Here is a 17,269-nt window from a genome sequence, read left to right on the forward strand (position 1 = left end):
ATCCTGACAGCTGAAACTCTCATGCATACAGAGCATCACATGCCTTTCCCACCCAAATTGTCCTTTATTTGAAATTTTTAATCCCTTTCCCAAGAACAGGTCTAGGTCTGACAGCTCCACCCTTCCCTCTCACTTCAGTTCTAAGTGAAAAGTTGGTCTTTACCTAGCATTCACTTACTCCCCCAAAATGGATTTTCAGCTTTGGTTTTATCCCAAGTTCTCTCTTTCCCTTTGTGCACTCTATTTAAAAACATAGCATTCACAGGTTACATTTTTAGGCTTCTTCAGATGTCCTTGCTGCTGTTTCATGGTCAGCTGCTCCTTTTTCCTGAGCTAACAGAGAGCTATTAAAAGCCGAGATTACTATTGCTGTACAGAGAGGGAGCTGCTGACTAACCTCTTTGCAAGCGCCCGCAGGGGCAGGGTGAAGCCCAGCTCAAGCCTTCCCTGGTGCCTGTTCGAGTCTCCTGAGTTCCAGCCCTGAAGGGGATTAGAAATACTTTCCCACCCCAGGTATGCCCTTGATTTGGTTTACCTTCAGTACTGTGTGTCGCTCAGAAATTTCTCAGAGGCAGAATCAGCTACAGGCAGAAATCAAGTAGAGAGCTGCTCTGGCCAAAAAGGTTGTTTTTCCCGTGCTGGATGCCTGGAATAAAGCAGGCTGGATGCAAACTCTTCTCCCAGCATGAGAGGGGTAGTGCCTGGGGGCAGGTGGGTGCTCCCCAAAGCAGCCAGAGGAGCAGCCAGGTTTGCAAGGGCTGTCTCTGCCTCCGCCACACTTGTGCCCTTATAGTTTCTCCTGGCGCTTGTAAGGGGCCCAAGTTCAAAGCTGCTGTTCCTTCGGGAAGCCTTAAGCTGTCTCTGCTCAGGGATAAGCTGTTCAGCAGAGCTGTGTTTTTCCTGTAGTCTGAGCTCTGGCTCAAATTCATTGGCTTTGATCCACACAGCAAGACATTCAGCTCCAAGAGGCTCTTTGGCGTGTGTGACAGAGGTTCATCCCTCCCTGGTTACCTTCTTTTCCTGGAGGTGTGATTCCTGACCCCTTCCCTGGTTTCAGAAGGAAAAACTAGATCTCACGAGACTAACTTTAAATAGGTACACCTACTGTGGAGGAGCTTATCTTGGGGCAAAGCAGTCGTCTTCCATCAAGTGCCTAAAGTGCTTTCCTAATCAATGGAGACAGGGAGACAGCTAAAGGATGAGCCTATCCACTAAAGTTATCTGAATTTAAAGGTTTCACCCTAAAGGAAAGTTCTAGGTTAAAAGAGACTCTTCCCTGCAGCTGGCAAGAGCTTCCTACACTTGAAGAGGGACTGGGCAGTGCAAGCAAATCCCCCCGCATTGCCTAGGCAGCCCTGAGAGCTGAGGAGAGGCACTCCTGGGTGGTGCAGAGCCTGAAAATGATGTGTTGCAGTCCTCAGCATTTGCAACACTTAAAGCTCCTGGGAAGTTTAGCTCCTGAGCTAGCCTGACATTTTTAGAAAATTTGGCCCTCTTTATATATATTATAGGTTGCATTTAATCATGCTGAGCTGGTGAGTAATATCTATAAAATACTCTAGCAATTCCATATAAATGTTTTGAACCTCTCAAAGAAAAGAAAGGGGGGAAAAAAAAGGTTAGTACTGAGGATGAGTCAGGCCACAAGAAACAGGCTCCATGGATGCATTCTTTGGTTAGCAAATCATTTGTGAGCAGATCCTGATTTCTTCAACTGGGTCATTTCCTAAAGGGATTTTTTTGACTAGTTTTCATGAGTCATTTGGAGATTCAGAGTGCCCTGAAGAGTTCAGCTGGCTGCTAGCCACTTTCCACAATGGGATTCAGGGTGTACATTTTATCACTTAACTCACACGGTTTTGTTCCCGCATCCCGCCCGAATGGCAAAAAGGGGGATGAATGCAGGTGCAAATAGCTTATGCTGAAGTAGGGCAATTTTATAATTTGTTCGCAGATAGCAGCAGGCTCTCCGAATATGAGGGAGAAATTATCTGATGCAGAAACTAAGCAAACTTGGTCAGCAGAGTATTTTGTGGGGGCTGGCTAAGGTGTCCAGTCTGGGATTATGAATTAGGACCCAGAAGTAGCGCTGCGGGTGAGCCCCTGATGAGAAGCAGGGATGTGGGTGAGCAGACGCTGGTGCGCAGTCCGGACCCGCATCGTCCCCTTCTGCTCTGCAGGCACCGAGATCTCTTTCCAGCTGCACTTAGGAAATGCTTTCCCTTCTGCTCTCCTCTAAACCCTCTTCTAATAAAGAGCAAGATTCCTGTGGGGAACAGTCGGATGGTGTCATTACATTAATTTCATATTCTACTACTAACTTATTTTTATTAAAACAGGTGCACACTCCCAAGAGGGAAAGTTATATAATGCCTTAGAGGTTACAAAAAGCATAGATAACCTGGAAAACAAGGATACAAGTCGCATTTCTCAACTAGGGCTGTTGCTTGCAGCAGAGAATCATTCCTGTAATGGGGAATATCAAAAGGATGGATAGCCTTCTGCACTGCTGTAACAGGGCGAAGCTGATTTGGAAGGCACCAGTGGGAGTTAGGTGCTTCGGTGCTTGGATACAGAGGAAAATTTACCCTTCGCAACAGCTCTTTGGTGGTTTAGCCCTCCACTGTACAATGGATGGGTGCTGCTTCATCTGCGTAAGGCTTTTTTGGAAAGGAGGATTTATTTAATACAGCTGAGAGAGCACCACAGGAATTGTCGAAGCAGTGGCTACCTCCATTGCAGATGCCAGGGATGCATCTGTGTGCATGCCTGTGTACCACAAGAGAGGCATCCAAGGGTCAGGCTCCTCAAAGCATTGGCACTTCCCTGTCTCCTACAAGGGTTTCCTGATCACCAGAGGTTTTTCTTTCAGTCATAAAAATGGCAGAATTCATGGCCCTGTTCTGTACTTCAGTACTGGCAGCCCCAGGACATCACTTGTGGGTCCTTCTGTCGTTGCTATGAAAGCGGTGGCTGCGTGCTGTGTGTTTGTGTCATTTGTTAGAGAATAGCCTCATCACTAAAGCACTTTGTTTGGGATTTGGCCAGTACCTGGAAACAACTGTGCTGTGGATCGAAGTGCTACTCTGCAACAAGGAGCAGGTATGAGAGTCACCTTTGCTGAGCAGGTGCACATTTCTGGGAGTTTTCAGACCAGATTCCCTGTGCAGGAAAAATGTTTCCTCAAGTGGGGCACACTTCTTCCGTGACAGTTTTGTCTCCATACTTGCCCCAGGGCTAGAGCCGAGGTACTTCAACACAGGAGTTTCAAACCACCACTGAGACCAAGCTTCTAGATGAACTTCCAGGAGATAATTACTTCTAAAATTAACTCCAAGCTCAAGCTGAAAAAGTGAATTCTGCTGCTCACACAATGCCTTGTCTGCAGCCAGCTCTCCACGACTTCTGCTTCATCCAAACCTAAAACATAACCTCTCGTCCTCATGAAGAGCAGGGAGTTTAAATCCCGTACCCAGCAGAGCAACTGGGTGACACTGAGCATTAGTGGTGGGACGATCCCTAGAAGAGTTCACGTGTCTCTTTTCCTATTTTCTGAGACTGCAATGTTAACGCACGTGCACATGGTTTTTACATGGCCTTCTGCACACAGAAAGGTACTGTGAGATGTTCATTAGCAGCCCAAGCTTTACACAAAAGCCGTGCCATGCTGTATAACGCCGGGGAAAGCAGGATAGATAAATTCTTTAAGAGGTGAAGGAGCAGAAGCTGGAGACATAGGGTGTGAAAGGGATGTATAGAGAGCGACTTTGTTTCACGCTCAGAAGTCGTCACACCGGATTTCCCTCTTCTCTGAAGATGCAGGACAGAGATGAGGGAACTGCTCAGACTGGGAGTGCCAGCGAAGCAAAACCGGCTGTGAGGAGCAGGAGTTTGCTGGGCTAAAGCTCAACGAGAAGAACAGGATGCAGTTTGACTCATGGAAGCAGAGCACTCTGCTGGGAGCATCAGGGCGAAGCAGGAGGAAAGGCTTTCTGAGCATAACCCAGTGCGAGCAGCCTGATCCACCGCATCCCTCGGGAGAGTCAGAGCAGTGCTGCAGTCACAGCCACTAGATAGGCTGATAGAGATTCAAGCTTCCCCTGGATAATGTTCCCCTGAACTGATGTGATGCTCTGGGCTTCAGGAAGATGGAAGCACCATAGCTCTGAAGATGTTCAAAGTCATGGGTGTTTTGAATTAAAGAGGAAAATGGGTCACAGTAGGTGTTTTGTATTGGAAATTCAGTGTCAACCTCTTTTGCATAGCCACCACCGGTGTGATGCCAATGACCTGTAGGATTAGATTTTACACTACAGAGTGGAGGGTTTTGCTAGAAGAGTAGACGGGACTCACAGGAACTCGGAAGACACCTAGGAAGTATTTCATGTTCATACACAAATTTTGCTGGATGCTTTTCATTACATCCATACCAAGAGTCCGAGGTAGGGGATTTGCAGGAGATAACCTACACTTATGGGTAGAGGCGACGCAGATCAAAACGTCCCTTCTGCCTGTGAGCGCGCGGCTTTGTTTCCTGGTCAGTCCAGCTGTCAAACAGACACACTTGCAAATCTGAGAAATGAAGGCCACAGAAACCTTGTCTCCAAGACAAATCCGAAGAGCCGCATGGCACAGGCACTCCCTGGGGGCAGAGCGTTCCTGTGGCTCTGCCGGATTGCCAGGGTTGTTAGGGCTTTCTTTTCTCCCTGGGTTGTGCATCCTTGTGCTCTCATTCTTGAGAACATCGAGCAGTCCAGGACTGCCTCACCCCTGGCCCCAAGGACATGCACAGAGGAAGTCAGGCCCTACTCAATATGCTTGTGTGCCAGGTCCGGATGAAGTCCAGATCTTGGGATGGGATGGGGAAAGCCAAGTTTCTTCTCATCACACCCCTGTTGGCATCTTTCTCCCCAGGGTACCATTCACCAGCACTGATGGTCATCAGCTCCTGACAGGGAACCAGCGCAACTAACCGCAGGTTGTGGATCCATGTTGCAACATGGCCAGCACTGAGTGCAAACCCCACAAGAGGTGAGTTGCAAGCTCTATGCTCATCCCCACAGTTATTTACTTTACCTTTTAAGCCAATGTGGAGGTGAAACAAAACTATGAGGTCCCTTTAGCAGAAGTGCAACTTTTCACAGGGGTAATATTTGCTACTGGGCCATGGCTGGCAGAATCCATCAATTTACTAAACGCTCCGGATTGCAGAGATACACAAGATGACGGGGTCACCACACACACAAGAGGTTAAGTCTGCTGCAACCAACTGTTTTTGGGGGGTAACAATCTTCACCAGTGGAGTGGTTTAGGACTTCTGGCAGAACAGGATCTGCTCATGCCTCTACTGGAGTCAAACTACTGGATGATGTTACACAAGGCAGAGCACAACCCACATCCCTAGGGTAAAACCACAGGGCAATACCTCCCCAAACCAGCCACAGTCTCAACAGCTAGCCCGTGCTTAGTATGCAGGCTGTATTTCCTAGAAGGCTTCTGGAGATGAGGTGCCTGTCACCATAAACCAGAACCTGAATGCTAACTGACAGTGACCAGACCTTGCCATTAATTCACTCCCCACCCACTCCAGCTGTCTCCCATGCCTGCACTTTGTTTAACCAAGTGACCTCTGGTGGAATTTACAATCTTCCTATTTCCTTGATTTATTACTTGCAGCCTCTGGGTCTGATGATTAGATGGTCTGAGCCCAGCTCTATCCCTTTTTTCTAAGTCTACAGCAGGTTATTTGTTTATGACAAAGGCTGATAATAAAAAATACTCTGCCACACTTATTCCAAATCACATCACCATGGCAACAATGATCAAAGTTTTTGAGTTTTTCCTCAAAAGAGTTTGCTGGGTTAGGTTGTTTATAGAGATCTCCGTGTGTGCTTGGTTGGAGGTTTCTAGTGATTTATCTGGCACGGGGTTTGTCAGTTATGTATGTTTGTTTGTGGAGCTCAGCTACTCTCTTCTGCACCTCTGTCCATGTCTCTTGGCCTCTGTCCTTCTCCGTTCCCTGCATGGATCCCTGGTCACAGCCACCCCACTCTCCTATCTTCTCCTCTCCCCCACTTGGTCCCTGATCTTGGGTCGCTGCTTCCCTTCCAGCCCCGCTGCCAGACTACAGATGCAGCAACACCCATCCGCCTCCAGCTGCCCCACAGATCCGCATCCCTCCAGAGGTGAAGGCCAATTCCCTGGTGTCACACACGACGAGATCTCGGATGTGCCTCAAGCTACACGAGTGATGTGTGGCGCTGGACGCTGCAGACCACTATGGGATGTAGGGATGCAGGGTCTGAGAGGCATGGGGAGGGGCAGAGGCTATTTTGGGGCTTGACTCATCTGACATACTGTCAATGTCTACCTAGAGTGGGATCTCTTGCACCCCTGACCCCACTGACCACCCGGGTGTCTCTGGGGGAGCCCTAGTGACAAGGTCAGCGAAGGATGCTGCACTGTCAGTGTAGTCTTAAGTGATATGGACTTCACCCTCGATCTCAGGTCCCCGTGGGCAGGTCTGCAGCACAACACAGAGTTTGTCACCTAAGCGTTGCCAGCCATTGCTGCCCTTTGGTGTCCTGAAAAGCCAGGCATCCCAGAGGGACCTGATATCTGCCTTTCCCTGAAACATGACATTCCTTCAGCAGCAGCTTTTCCTCTGCTGTCTTTCACTTTACACTTAGAAGGAAATGGCCACCTAACACCAAGTGTGGTGGCCTATGCTGTGCCTCCTGGTGTCAGTGGGACTGGGCAATGCCTCTGCAAGTGAGCAAAGAGGAAATGTACTCCTGCGGGGAGTCCCCACACCACACATTTGCACCATCCCTATGCTTTAGAAGCAACCTTTGTGATTTTATCATCAGACCTGTCCTAGCATGGCCAGCCTACCTGATGTATGAGCTGTCTCCCACACCACTACACTGCACCTTTCCCTGGGATAGGGCATTCCCACAAGGTCCCGCCTGAAGATATTCAAGTCCGAGGCTGCTGCCCCGTACCCCTCCAGCTAGTCTACATTTGCCGACTCCAGACATAAACCACCTCACTGCAGAAATAAACACCCAGCCCTCAACCTCCTGTTCTTTGCAGGCCGCTTGCTCAAATTTGGCCAAGCCTGATTCCTAGCCAACTCACTGGTTGACAGCCATGGTTTCACTCCAGGCAGCCCTCATGCACAGAGAAGTTCTCCTTGCTCAATCCCTTCCCTGAAGTCCTCTGTTCACCAGTGTCTTGCTGCCCTGTGGTGCCCGGGGCCAGTCACAGGCTCTGGAGAGGGTCAGTTCCCGTGGTGCAAGAAAGTGCCTCAGCTGCAGGTGGGTTCCAGAAGCAGGGACCATCAGAGGTACTAGGGCTCATGGCCATGCAACATGTCCCAGGACACATAGATGGACTGTCCTACTCCCAGTGTCCACAGAGGTGAGTGCCAGTGGCACAGAGGTGCTAGCAATGTCTCCCCTCTCTTCCCACCTAGCACTGGAGTTCCTCATGCTGCTGCACACCTTTGTAGCCCTTCTCCCTTGCTCTCTCCCACCCCAGATGACACTGCACTAGCCATCAGGGTTGCCCTGCCCACACTGCATGCACTGTTTCACCAGGCATGTCTTCCCAGACTGAAATCCCCTAACTTATTCCTAACCTCATTCCCATCTCATGTCCTTGATCTCTCCTGCACGATTCCAACCCTACCAGATATATGCACATCAGGTTCATTCTTCTGCACATCCAACGTAGATCAGATTGAACCAAGGTGCTATCCTGAACCCCTGGCTGTTTCCATGGTCATTGACCATTGGTCTTTGGAAAGCTATACAGTCCAGAGCAACATACTCTTAGGCACCATTTGTTCTGGCAGTAAGGTTTTGGGAGCCTCACCTCTTGATTTGTTTCTCTTCCTCATTATTATCATTGCTCACTTTACACTGGTGTTTTATCTTATGAATATTGATTATTTTGTCTCACTGGTTAGCAATTGTTTAGTCTAGACTAACATTTTCTATTCTTACATTTCAGCACACTAAGGTGATTTATAAAGGCAGTAAAACAAAGAGCGCTTGTTGCAGGGAACTCAACAAGCTTTGTTGTGCTAAAGGTTCCTGGGAATAATAAATCAAAACTAACCTTGAGTCAGAGTGTAATCTCTGCTGCATTCGCCCTCAGATGGAGTCATCTGACAACACCATCCAGAGCTCACACAACCCACAAGACAGCGCTCTCTGCCCAAAGCTGCCTGCAGGTTCCCCCAGCTCTCTTGTGGTCAGACCCTCCAGGGTGATTTCCCTCTCCCTGTGCATGCCATTCACTGCTGGCAAAGCAAGGGGGTGGCTGGACCTTCTGGAGAGGAGCCGTGGACGTGGCCTCAGCAACTCCCATCGCTGCCTTCATGCCGTGTGAAAACATCCTGCCAGCTTCTGCGGACGTGCCCGTCCTGCATGCTCATCGCCCAGGAACTGCAGGCAATGGCCGCTGCAATGGATGTGCACACTCACGTGAAAGCCCACCCCGCTCAGTGCAGCAGCCCCTCTCTGCACCCACGGTGAGCTCCTAACGCTCTCCACTTTTTGGGCAGCTACACAAGCTGTTTTGTAGTGTGTGTAAATAGCCACAGCCGTAGCAACACATGCATTCCCCAGCCAGAGCTGTGACTGCTGAGGAACAGGAAAGTGAGTGCTATTGCTGAAGACACAATTCCCTCTGCCTGTCACAGCCACGCTGTGTCCTGTAAGGTCACCAGACCTTTGCTTACTGGCTCTGAGGTGCTCTGTGCTCAGAAACCGTCATTCCTCTGCCTTATTCAGGTCAATGGTGTTCTTTATGTCCATCCATCAGCTCTGGAAGTCTCTGTCAACACGAGAAGGTGCCTGTTGTCTCCTCTTCCTGCAGGCTGTGTGCACGCAGCCTGGTGTCGCACACAGCCAAGCAGGGCTGTGGTCAAAGGGCAGGAGACAGGTCCCAACCCTTTTTCAACGCAGCATGTTTTCTGAGATGTAAGCCCAGCCTGGGGATGCCACAATCTGGAGAGCTGGTGCAGAGAGAGCCCGCAGCCTGGAAAGCTGGGTCTGGGCTGGAGGGAACCACTGCTGCGTTTTGGTGGTGGGACGTGGGAGCCCCCGTGTCTGCAGAGGCTGCAGGAGGGGTATCAGTTCAGTGACCACAGGATACGGGAGGTCACACAGCAGCATTAGGAGTATTTCTAAAGAAGAAACATCAGGAGGAAGGGAGGAGGGGGAGCCCGAAGGCACAGTGTTTCCTCCAACTGATGCAGAACCAAAGCACACCCCAGCATGCTGCAGAGCCAGCCTCCCAAGGAGATGACAGATGGTGTGACAGCAGGGTTTCCAGATACCTGCTGGGCCAGGAGGAAGACAAAACCCTTTATTTCCTTTTCTGTCCCTTTATCTCTGCAAGTGCTGACCCGGAGGACCAACCAGCCACCCTTAACCCCCAGGTACCCACGTCTGGGTGTCAGTGCAGTGTGTGTGTGTGAGCGTGGGGGGATTTAATGTGTTGGTCAAGAACAGTGAAGGGCAAGAGGGGTTATAGTCAGTACAGCTGTGCTGTGCTGCATAGTATGTCTCTTCTAGCCCAGATACACATTCTCCTGCACACACACTTCTAAGGTGCTGGTGGCTGTATCAGTCAAGGCTAGCTGTCAAAGCTGCCATCCCAGATAGGACAGGCTGGTGGCTGTGATAAATTAAGGGTGATTCAGACTTTGCTATCAAAACGTTTTTTCAGTAAGAAACCTAAGATTTTGGAAGAAAAATAACTCGAGGTAGGAAACATACACCCTCCTTGAAATGCTGTCACTGCAAAGGAGAAAACTCAAGAAAATCACAAGCTGAGCGGAGAAACATGGTTTCTTAAAGTTTTATGGTGATTTTTTATCTCAATGATCACAGAACCAGGGAATTCCTACTGTGTGCAGAACTATTAATTTCAAAAATTTGTCTCTTTCTCTCCGCTCATCGCAGAGAAAGCAGCAGACAGTTTCTGAGCTGTAGTCCCATGCACTGGCAGGCTGCAAAGCTCCTTCTCATCTCCTTTGCAGCAAGAATGACCTTTAGATTCTTCCCTGGCTGAAGGTAGGAGTAATGGCAGAGAGGGCAAAAAGCAAGACCATAAATAAAATTCATAAAGCTGTATCATTTCCCTGGGCTCTCCAGATCGTATTGAACCAGCACCAGCACTTGACGGAGTGTCGTTTCTGCTCACACCAATCCCAGGTTCCAGTCCCAAGCATGCAAATACAGCCCAAGGGTTTGGTTTCCATGCAGACATTAGATGCAAACAGATTTCACAGTATCTGCAGGTGCTGTGGAACAAAGTCACTGTCCTTCTGTGGCTTTGCCAAGGAACGCACCAGAGGAGATGAGAAGGGGGTTGCCTAACCCTGCTTTAAGTGTATGTACCTCTCCCCTCACTGCAAAACCTAAAGGACATGTGAGCACCACACCAGTTGATGATAATCACAGAATCCCAGACTGGTGGGGGTTGGAAGGGACCTCTGGAGACCATCTAGTCCAACCCCCTGCCAAAGCAGGATCACCCAGAGCAGGTGGCACAGGATGGTGTCCAGGCAGGTTTGGAATCTCTCCAGAGAAGGAGACTCCACAACCTCTCTGGGCAGCCTGTCCCAGGGCTCCGTCACCTGCAGAGGGAAGAAGTTTTTCCTCATGTTGAGACAGAACTTCCTGTGTTCCAGTTTGTGCCCGTTGCCCCTTGTCCTGTCACTGGGCACCACTGAGAAGAGTCTGGCCCCATCCTCTAGACCCCCACCCTTTAGACATTGATAAGCCTTGATCAGATCCCCTCTCAGTCTTCTCTTCTCCAGGCTAACCAGCCCCAGCTCTCTCAGCCTTTCCTCATGCAAGAGATATTCCAGTCCTCTCATCATCCTCACAGCCCTCCACTGGACTCTCTCCAGTAGTTCCCTGTCTGTCTGGAACTGGGGAGCCCAGACCTGGACACAGAACTCCAGGTGTGGCCTCACCAGAGCAGAGTAGAGGGGGAGGAGAACCTCCCTCGACCTGCTGGCCAGGCTCTTCTCAATGCACCCCAGGACACCATTGGCCTTCTTGGCCATGAGGGCACACTGCTGGTCATGGACCAGGACTCCCAGGTCCTTCTCTGCACCGCAGCTTCCCATCAGGTCACCCCCACCCTGTCCTGGTGTTGGGGTTATTCCTCCCTGGGTGCAGGACCCTACACTTGCCCGTGTTGATTTTCATTGGGTTCCTCTCCACCCAACTCTCCAGCCTGTCCAGGTCTCACTGAATGGCAGCGCAGCCTCCTGCTGTGTCGGCCACTCCTCCCAGTTTGGTATCATCATGATGCTACCCTAGGATCAAACAGCAACTATAAACAGACCATTTGCTTCAGTGTGGGCTGAGCATGGAGCTAAGTACCCTTCAGCACTCATTCAGCCGAAGCCACCATCTGCACAGCCCCATCCCCCTGTTGCTGGTAAGGATGCCAGAAGCTGGCTCCAGTCTATCCCGGGGCTGCAGGCACGCACTGAGCAGTGCTGACACACCTGGAATGAGGTGCTCTCAATTACTATTGCATCATCCCCATCTGACAGCCACTCTCAGCACATCTCCTGTCCCGCTAAATGCCCCACTAGCCTTCTTGCTTATCTGAGCTCCCAGTGTGTAGTTCCTGGCAGCCTCACAAAGGAGACAAGCCCTGGAGGGAGCAGAATGAATATTCATGGTCACTGTGTCTGGAAGGTGAGTGGACGCTCTCAGCACATCCACAAGCGAGCAAGACATCCATCATAAAATTCACATTCAGGGTCTTATTCCTCTTACAGCATTAAATATTTAACAACAGAAACTTCCAAGTGCCTTCACAATGTAATTACAGTGCCAGGAGGATCATCTTCATTTGCTTAGCCCCAGCTCACCAACGGGATCAGCACTGCCAGCAAGGAGTGCTTGGGTGGCCCTGAGCTTCATCTGGGCTTCCCAAGTACCTGCAAGGACAGGCTTGCCAAAGATTACAAAAAATGTTGTGAAAGTTGTAATATGGAGAGAGACTGCAGGAACAGCACAGATGTCCAGGAAGATTAAAATGGAACAAAAAAAAATCCTTGTTGCGCTTATATGACAAAATCGTGGTGATAGGAAGAGAGGGAATCCAGAAAGAAGATGTGTACAATTTCTGAAGGACAGCGATTCTGGGAGGGGGTGCAGGCTCGGTCCTGAGGGAGGAACTGGACCCAGAGGAGAACAGGCAATGCCACGTCCTGCACGACCAGCCAGGCACATGCCTGCACCCGAGAACAAGATGAGGAGAGTGGCAGCTTCTCATGGCTGTATCATGGACACTTGTTTTAGGTACCATCACAAGTTGAAAACGCACTGTGTGTTGTTAATTTCTTTTAATACAAGGGAAACTGAGATTCGGTAGTGTACCCACGGTTCGTGCGTCAAGAGAAAGGGCTGACCGTTGTTCAAGAGAGATAGGTTTTCAGGCAACATTGGTTACACACTCCAGCAATGACACAAGAACAGTTATACCCTTGGATGCTGACAAAAAGGGAAAAAGAGGGTCAAATTCAATATGTCACTGGGTGACTGAAGAAAAATTTATGTGTCAAGGCCAAATTTGCAGGGTAACATTCTCCAGAGATATCACTCCTTGGCAGAGAAACAGCAAAGTTGATACAGGATTGAATTAATAAAGAATTAAAGGCTGGGAATATTATCAAGTCCAGTCAATGTGGTTTTATGGAAAGCAGCCCTTGCCCAACAAATCTGTTCTCATTTGCAGAGGAGAGCACACATGTAGCCAATAGGATAAAGTGCCCAGGCACAATCAGGATTTACAGCTTTGGATTAAAACCAGTTCTAGCAAATGCTGGTAAAGCTCATGTGTAAATATGCTGAGTGTTGGATGAAAATGGCAGATCTCAAAACAAGGAGGGAATGTTCATCAAATGGGAGTGTGATGAAGGGATTTTTGCAAAGGCCAGCTCTAAACCCTGGAACCACAGGGACGTGAGATGAGATGGAGATGCAGATTTGCCTGTAAGGCAAAATTTGCAAGATGCCAAGTCCTGCCAAGGATGGAGCAGTAACAGAAGAGGTACAACCTCTTGGTTAACTGGGCCAATGTGAACAACATGGACCTTGATGTAGCCAGGTGGTAGGACCCACCCCAAGGACAAAGAGCACCAGTTGCAGCAAATCCCCAGTGCTGCAGCCTCCCCTGCCCAGGTGCAACAAGCCTTCTGCTCCCAGGCCTGCAGACAACCTTGGCCAGGCAGGAGCTTGACCCTGGCCCTGAGTCTACGTGGATTTCCCCATAGTTTGCTACCTCACGGTCTTCATGTGTTTTCATATGTGGATCAGCAGGTGAGGTGGCACTCATAATTGTATAAACACATGGCCTAATTTTGCCTCATCATTAACCATCCTATTCAAATCAATTAAATAAAGGCTGCTGAGAAAGAAAAACCTTCTTCCCTTGCCCAGACTCGCCTCCTGGCAGCATCTGCCTTGTTTCGCTCTGCTCTCACCCTTTGACAGCCCTGGTTGCATATTATTGCTTAATTATCATCTCCTTACAGCACCCCTGGAACATTTAATATGGCCTGTGCTCTGCCTGGCATTACTGTAAAAGCAGTTAACAAATGTATCTGCATGTCTCACTAATCATACTAAAAACATGATCACCATTCTGTTAAGAACCCTGCTAATGAATAGGCATGAACTGCAGCTCCTAGGGATTGAACGTGCCCTTCTCTCCCACACCTCCTGGAGCTCAGACCGCAGATAAGCTGTTTCAGGAGGACAAGGAGGCATATTTGACATACAGCAGTCTCTGGGGCACTCAGCACAATGCACCCTCTTGACAGATCATCCAGTCCTTGGGGAACCTGTGCCATCCTTGGGGGAGCACCAAGGAGAGACACACAGAGCGTTTGGATGTCTGTCTTCCACTGAGACCACAAAACAAGCAACCAGCACAATTCCAGGGCACTAAAATCCAACCAAATAGTAAAAATAATAACAGTGATCAATAATAATAATCAGAAGAAGAAGAACAAGAAGAACTACTTGCACAAGAGAAGCTCACTGGCAAAGGAGACTTCTGCTACAGGTAAGGATGCAATAGCCAGCCAGACCCTGCAGGGCACTGAGGTTGCTCTGAGATAACTGCCTACAGCTAGAGGACTGTACACCATATTTTTGAGGCTGCTCGCTGCCTCCAGGACCCTTGAATTTGGCAGCACACTTGAAAGGTCTAGAGCGGTCCCTGGCTGTTCACTGCCACAGAGGTGTCAAGCCAGTGACAGGCCAGTGGCAGAATTTGTCCTCGCAATGGTAGGAGATGTAAGCCAAGGTTTAGCTCAGCGCTTGGCATATTCATTATGCCCATTACCTTCCTTCAGTGGCAGCAGCTCCTGCCCCATGGTTCAGCTGGATGCTGAAGTGTGATGCATGCACAGGGTCCCTCCGTCGCGGACCTGACCTTGGCAGTGCTCTGCTCTGGCAATGAGTTTGTCACTCGCTGGGTGTGCGGGTTAACTCCATCTCTGAGTGACAGGCTGCTAAGATCAGCTGCTCTCCTGCACCAAGGTGCACCTCACAGGTCTGCACCTTCACTGAGCACAGCACGCAGCGGTGAGGGTGCAGAAATGCTGGTTACATAGATATGAGCAGCAGGAAAATGCAACAGCTAAGGAAAGTAAAACAGATAAATTCCTTCTCAAGGAGATGGTCCAAACCTGTCCCTACAAACCTGCTCGAAGTGGAAGAGGCAGGCAGGCTGCCCCACACAAAGCCCCACAAGTGCTTTGCCGCCAGGTTGCTCCTCACACAGGTCTTGGGCGAAGCAGGCAGGGTGTGAATGCAAACCTGCCACCCAAGCCAGATCCACCTTCCTCCAGCCTTTCATACAGCTGCTGGGTGAGCTGGTCCTTCCCAGAGCTGTGGGGAGGAACACGGTGAGGTCTTTCTGTAATGCAGCAAGGCTTAGAGTAGCTATTTATCCTTATTCCTGCTCCACCTGGGTTTGCTCTTTTAAAATCCCTCCCCTTTTTTTTTACCCTTTCTCCTTCTGCTCCGTTGTTGCTCTCCTCTCCCTGACCTAAGGTTTGCACTGTGGGAGTTGTTTGCATCCGTGTGCTTGCAGTGCAGGATCATGTTGAGTTCGTCCTCTCCATGCTAGTTTATGACTGCACCATACTGAAGTGGATAGGATATGAGAATAAAGTTTTACAAATATTTTTCCTGAGAAAGTGATCCACATAAAAATACATCAAACTATTCTCCAATAAGAAAAAGCAAGGCTGCTATTGGAAATGTGAGTAATGCAATTTCTAATATCCAAGCAAATGAAAGCAGAAACTGAAATTTTGCATAAATATATATAAAACTTGTATTCATTGACGTGATTGATATTAAACAATAGCAATCTATTTGACAGAAAGATGCCATGATAAAACACCACTGATGTGACAGCTCTCAGCTGAATTTTATGTTGCAGTTTAATTTTAAAACCTTATCTGTCTCTGCAGATAAGACTTCCCACACTTCCTCAGGGTTACTGAAGGCTGGCAGAGAGCATCCGTGTCATGGGGATCAGTTTTCGCAGCCCTGGCATGCAACAGAGGCGCAAAAAACATGAGCTTGTGCATGTCCACAAAAAGCGCAGCAGTGTCTGTGATGCAACGCTGCGGGGTCTGAGGTTCCCTGCTCCACGTCCCTGCTCAGCACAGCACTACGGCCTGTGCTTAACCCCAGAGAAGTGCTCGGGTCTCATCGATGCCAAACACCAGGGCTGGCAGTGAGGCCTGGGAATGGGATGTTACCTCGGGATGCTCACGGAAAGGCTGACCTGCTGGTGTGGCTGCTCAGGCTTGCTGCTGCTCCTCTGGTTTTGCACAACTACAATGAAAGCAGATTGTTTTCTTCTAATTCAATATTCACCTCACAGCTTATCACTCAATGTCAACTTCCATATTAATGTACCTAGCTTTCCACACACAAGCAGCAACTTGGTGCTGGAGGTGCTAATTCTACAGGTGAATGTGCCCATATGTTGTGAAATTGCAGTAAAATAAATGATCCTGGGAACCAAACGACAGATGCCAAAGCCTCCAGGCTACAACGCCAGCTCCACTGGGCAGTGGACCAGAGTGCAGATCCCAGTTACTCAGATGATCCCTGGAGCCAGGTCTTGACCCAGCTCTGCTAAAACCCCTTTCTCATCCACACAGAGCGGTGTAGGGGGTGCTCGGGGCTGGCTTTTCCAGTCTCTTCACTCTCCATGTGCTGGGGCGCGTGGTGGGGAATGGGGGGCACCAGGCTGTGGCTGTGGGGAAAGGGACCCTGGTGACAAGGACTTTGTGACAGTCTGCCCCAGCTTGACAGCACGGCCAGCAGCACATCTGTATGGCTTGTATCCCACGCTGGGACCGGTTTCCAGATTGGTCGGGGTGGGACATGGGGAAGAGGGTAGGGGTATGGATCTCATCGCCAGGGACCTGGGGAGAGGGGAGATCACTCGAAGGTGGCTTGCTCGCGCAGGGAGTGCCTGGCCTGGCCAAGGAGCAGGTCGTGTCTTTGCCTCATGGTTGTGAGCATCTTAAATCTGCACCATATTCGATGTAATCTCCACAGTGCGCCCACATGGCACATGGAGCAGCCCTCCACCTGGCAGCTGGTTAATAAAACATTGCTTCAGCATCCCACGCTCAGAGCTGTCCCACAAGCCTGTTGGAGGGGGACCTCTCCCTTTCAGATGGCAGCTGCCTTCAAAGGCACCTCGTTGGTGCACCCTTTGTTGATCACCAGGGCAGGGAGGGGACAGCTCTCCCGTGCTTCAGAGCAGGCTCCTGCCCAAGCCCAGGGGAAGAGATGCAATCAGGCTCGGTACCCTGCTCTTGAACACAGCCTTTAGGGTTAGCCATCACTGTTTTGGCTATTTTTTATTGGTGGAAACTCCTCCTGCAAAAGGAACCCCAGCCCTGCCTGGGTGAGGACTGTGGGTCCCACAGGGATGGGGTGACACAGCCCGGCCCCGCAGAGGATCGTTGTTCCCAGACTTCACCTGGGGACAGATTGCAGACCATCGGTAAAGGACAGATTTCAGCTGTCAGTAAAGAAAGGAGGAGAATCGATGCTAAAATCTGTCAGTGAGCTTCCTGGAGGGAGCTCAGAGACTATCCACAGCCTGCTAAGCCTGGAGCAGTTTGGACACCTTATTTTTTTTATTGTAGTGTATTTGGAGTTATTTTATGTATTTTATGATT

The 17,269-nt window shown here is 49.6% G+C and overlaps 1 long non-coding RNA gene across 1 annotated transcript; it reads left to right on the top strand.

The window, feature by feature from the left end:
• The first annotated feature begins 415 nt into the window (after positions 1-415).
• On the top strand, positions 416-8,243 carry LOC142604232 (uncharacterized). Its single transcript, XR_012838122.1, has 3 exons — positions 416-513; positions 4,915-5,031; positions 8,017-8,243. It is a non-coding gene; the product is annotated as an uncharacterized LOC142604232 (long non-coding RNA).
• Positions 8,244-17,269: the final 9,026 nt, after the last annotated feature.

This window comes from Balearica regulorum, chromosome 17 (assembly GCF_011004875.1).
Source record: "Balearica regulorum gibbericeps isolate bBalReg1 chromosome 17, bBalReg1.pri, whole genome shotgun sequence".
In the NCBI taxonomy this organism is placed as follows: Eukaryota; Metazoa; Chordata; class Aves; order Gruiformes; family Gruidae; genus Balearica; species Balearica regulorum.